Here is a 4,836-nt window from a genome sequence, read left to right on the forward strand (position 1 = left end):
TGTTATGACACCCTCTCTTTGAAGCATAATAGCTACACTGACAGGATCAGAGAGAGACTGAGAGAGGAGTGGATGATGAGTGTTGAATATATCAATAGCCTTAGCTTTACGTTCTATAGAATACACACACACAGTCAATACTAATACAATCAGTGATATTAACTTACTCTCTTGATCTAACTTGTCAGCTGCAGCATTCTCACTCATAAATTTAAGAGCATCTGACAGTGAGTCAAAGGTAGCTCCTCCTTTACTGTCAACATTATCAGCTCTGGACAACCATCTGGCAATGCACTCCATAAAACGATCTTCTAATTTTGAGTAGTTTTCTGCAATAGCGTCCAGTGAGTCCTTGAGTAGTCCTAGTGTCAGTCCTAGCTCCTTCCATCTCCTCTGAGGGAAACCACATCTCTTCAACAGATTAAGTACATCAATAAGTTGATCTAAAATCATATTCAATGATACATAGATAGTTAATGAACATTACCAATAGTCAAAGGAGAAGAGAAGAGACTCAGAGAAGAGGAACAAGAACTGGTTTTAGTTGCCATTGATTAAAGAACAAGTCAACCGGATGCAGACTTTGCAAAGCCCTGTTAAGGGAGGGGCTGGTATAGCTGGGTATTCTTGTTATTATTAATCCTCAATATGGCGGCGTTGAAACAGACAGCTTCTGAGCTTTTCATACTAACAGGGAAGAGAAAAAGTTGATGATGAAAATGATGAAGTTACTAGTGACAGCAAAATAACAGATGAGGTAGTTTAAATGTACCTGTACATGTTTACTAGTACATGAATTTTAGTCAAATTGTGAAATACATGTACGATATGTCCTGTACCCATACCTGTAGGGGCCCCATCAAAGTTTTTGTCCTGGGCCTCACATAGCCTATTGGCAGCCCTGCCTGTAACAAAAAATTATGGACTAAACTCCATGCTTTTTTTCAGAAAAATGTCTTCGAAATTATTCCCAATTTTTATTACATTTAAAAAGTTGAAGCTGATTCCAACTGAAATTTTTGAGCCATGTCCATTTAAACAAATGAACCAATTAATTGGGCGAAGCCCACTAGTTCGAGTAGAGTATGTTTGTTTGTTTGTACACGTACGTCACCCCTATTTATCCGTATGAAAAATTTTCCTATTTTAATAACCTAATCTTAATCTTCTTTGAAAACGGGTGTGGTCACAGTGAAATAAAATGGCGCCAGCTATCAAATCTTCATTGTTCTCAGTTCATGTTCTTGACCTTACAAGTTACAAGTCACTCACTTGAGTCAGCAAGAATGAAAGAGAAGTCTCTACTACTTTCCAAATACAGCAAGGAAGATTAAGAAGGCAGATATGCCACAGTTGTGAGCTTGTAAAGCCTCCACAACTACTGACATAACCTATGACTGCAGTTACTGTCTCTGGCTTCCAACACAACTTTTTTGCTGCAGAATGTGATAAACTGATAACGAAAATTTGTATTTCCAAGCATGATGACTTCATTACAAACTACTGTATTTACTCATGTACATGTACAATAATGTAGCTCTATACCATATAACCTTTAAAATATAGCGTGGCTAGTGGGCTGAGCCCCTTAATGTTTTACATTCGTCTAGTATTATTACATTTCATTGTTTTTATTGTATTTTAGGAGTTTAACGAGAGCTTTGCTGATAATCATTGAATTGTGAAATTTACATCAAAAGTAAATATACATATGTACATGTACATGTAATTCTTCATCTCCATGTCTCTCACTATTTAGAGTGTTGATAGAAAATATGTGTTTCATTTACCCGACACATTCCCAGAGACTCAAAGTATCTTGAGGTACGTTATTCTGCTTGTCATCCTGTCCCTCCCCCACCTCCTCTGGTCTCTCGTACAGCTGTGTGTTTGGTACCAATACAACAAGGTTAGGACACACAGTCAGTGTATGTACATGTACATGTTTGTCCTTTTATGTTTTGCCAAAGTTTAGCAACTTAAAAAATTCTTAAAAAATTTAATTTTAATCGGAATTTGCTCAAACTTTCTACACAACATGCTTATCAGGAAAAATTATAAAATTTGAAGAATTCTTGTCGTAATTTGAAGTTACAACAAACTAAGGAAACAACTTGAAACAAAAATACACGAAATGGAAGAGGAGAAAGGAGGAGAGAGGAGGAGGAGCTGAAGATTTGAACTTATTGAATGCTAAACTTGAAGCAGATAAAGCTAAGGTAGTTATTAATAGTTATTAATTATTAGTTAATTAATTATTGATAGCTTGAGCATAAAGTGATTGAGTTGATGGCAGAAAGACAATTATTGGGAGATTCTATTTCTGTTCCAAAGTAAGTTTTATATTAATGTTATGTATTTTAAAGTTATGGCCATTTGAATAAATAATTCTGAAAAATGTACCCTGTACTATAGCCCATAGTTTTTTTCCAAAAACGGCTCCAAAATCAACCCAAGTTTTTACTACATTTTCTGATACATATTGATGTCCTTATGCTGTGTAAAAACTAGAAAGTTTGAGGTGATTCCAACTTCAATTTTTCAAGTTATGGCCAATTTGATAAAATGCCAAAATTCCCAAGGCTATAGCCCATGTTTTTTTTTTGGAAAAATGGTTCCAACATCAACCCAAATTTTTATTACATTTTCTGATGCATATTGATGTACTTATGCTGTGTAGAAAGTTTGAGCTGATTCTGACTTCAATTTTTAAAGTTACGGCCATTTTAATAAAATCTCAAAATTTTAAAAAATACCCAAGGCTATATATAGCCGATGGTTTTTTTCCGAAAAATGGTCCCAAAATCAACCCAAATTTTTATTACATTTTCTGATGCATATTGATGTACTTATGCTATGTAGAAAGTTTGAGCTGATTCCGAACTTCAATTTTTCAAGTTGTGACCATTTTAAGAAAATGCCAAAATTCTGAAAAATACCCAAGGCTATAGCCCATGGTTTATCCCGAAAAATGGCTGCAAAATCAACCCAAATTTTTATTACATTTTCTGATACATATTGATGTCCTTATGCTGTGTAGCAAGTTTGAGCTGATTCCAACTTCAATTTTTCGAGTTATGGCCATTTTGTAAAATTTGTCACTTTTTCTGAAAAATACCCAAGGCTATAGCCAATATTACAACCCCTTACTGGGGAATCTCTTCGCCTACGGACTGCCTCATCTGATGATGGAGCTAGACTGGATGTCTCAGCTGATGGCTTTTGGGGACTTTTGTATCAAAGGGTCTTCTTTGATGTAAGAGTCTTTTGTCCACTCTCCTCCACCAATGCATCAAGATCTCTGTCAGCTTGCTACAAGGATAACAAAGAGAAAAAGAAACGAAAGTATGATTAACGGATTAGAGAGGTGGAGCATTCTACCTTTTCCCCTCTGGTTTTTTCATCGTCCGGTGTCTGTGGACCAGTTGCTACACAGTTCATCAAATGACTCTCCTTACTCCACGCAGAGAAATCCCAGCATCAATACAGCACCACCATCAATTTCATACGGTGCCGGTATTCATTTTCAATCATACGCTCTGCTATAAGGTGTCTTCTGGGGTGTTGGTCTCGATACAGACACATGTCCATTGACTCTTGTGACTTTAGTCGAGCAGCATCTGAGGCTCATCTCAGTGTTGCACACTAAATTTATTTTATTTTATTAATTTACTTATTTATTTATTTATTTTTCCTAACCTAACCTAACCTATTTTATTTTATTTTTATTTTCTTTCTAACTTAATTAATTTTGTCCCCTACTCGTGTTGTTTTCTTTTTCTAATAAAAATTATTTCTCAAGGCTAAAAAAAAAAAAGGCTATAGCCCATGGTTTTTCCAAAAAATGGCTCCGAAATCAACCCAAATTTTTATTACATTTTCTGATACATACTGTATTGATGTCCTTATGCTGTGTAGCAAGTTTGAGCTGATTCCGACTTCAATTTTTCAAGTTACGGCCATTTTAAAAAATTCCAAATTTATTAATGTTCATGCCACAAAGAGTTATACTTTTGTTAGTACAATTTTTAAGCATAATACATGCAGTATATGTACATGTATGTTTATTTATTAATTTATTTTTATTTATTTTTCCAGTTGATTGGTCCTTTGGGTCCTAAGGAGTCATTCATTTTTGATGATTTGGAAGCTCTTTATAATTTTGAGATCAGTTCCCATGCTCAGACTGTATCAAATGCTATCGATTCAGTTGATTTGATTCTCCCTGATTCTGATTCTGATACCACTGAATATTGTAGTGATCTGGTCATGAGATTAGCCTCATTGTTACGGAGTCAGACTAAAGCAAGATGATTAGAATTGGATGGTTTTAAGAAAGAGCACAGGTACACTGTACATGTACATGTACCATATAGTGGGTATCGTATACATGTACATGTACATGTACATGTATCTTCAAATAAAAGCAGAGGGTGCAAATAAGTGCTGGGTAGCAATAAAATTAAACTATAAATACGCAAACAAGACTTAGACCTTAAAATAGCATATTTTTATTGTAGATAGTTCCTTTGGCTTTCTGAAGCCATGCATGGTTTAAATCTCACTGTTGGCCCAAGTTTTATTTTTTCCTGAATTTTTTGAGGTCCGAATGCCATTGAAGAAATAGTTGCCCGGGCTTTTATTTGAGGAACATGTTAATTTTGAGGGGAAAACTGACGAATTTGGTTTTTACTTAAAATCTGCCATTTAGTACCATTATGCGCATGCTCAATGGCACATGGATCTGATTTACAGTTTTAAACCCACAAATCACTACTTGAAAACTTTAGCAATTAACCAAAATTTATTATATTTTCTCCCTCCCTCTCTCTCTCC

The 4,836-nt window shown here is 35.1% G+C and overlaps 2 long non-coding RNA genes across 2 annotated transcripts; both read left to right on the forward strand.

Moving 5' to 3' along the window:
* The first annotated feature begins 644 nt into the window (after positions 1 to 644).
* LOC109590460 (uncharacterized) lies at positions 645 to 1,974 on the forward strand. The gene is made up of 3 exons (XR_002189327.1): positions 645 to 757; positions 1,646 to 1,699; positions 1,760 to 1,974. It is a non-coding gene; the product is annotated as an uncharacterized LOC109590460 (long non-coding RNA).
* Positions 1,975 to 2,025: 51 nt separating this feature from the next.
* Positions 2,026 to 4,361, forward strand: LOC109590461 (uncharacterized). The gene is made up of 3 exons (XR_002189328.1): positions 2,026 to 2,219; positions 2,266 to 2,333; positions 4,099 to 4,361. It is a non-coding gene; the product is annotated as an uncharacterized LOC109590461 (long non-coding RNA).
* The last annotated feature ends 475 nt before the right edge of the window (positions 4,362 to 4,836 follow it).

The sequence above is a fragment of the Amphimedon queenslandica genome, unplaced genomic scaffold (assembly GCF_000090795.2).
Source record: "Amphimedon queenslandica unplaced genomic scaffold, v1.1 AMPQUscaffold_9983_Cont17732, whole genome shotgun sequence".
Classification (NCBI taxonomy): Eukaryota; Metazoa; Porifera; class Demospongiae; order Haplosclerida; family Niphatidae; genus Amphimedon; species Amphimedon queenslandica.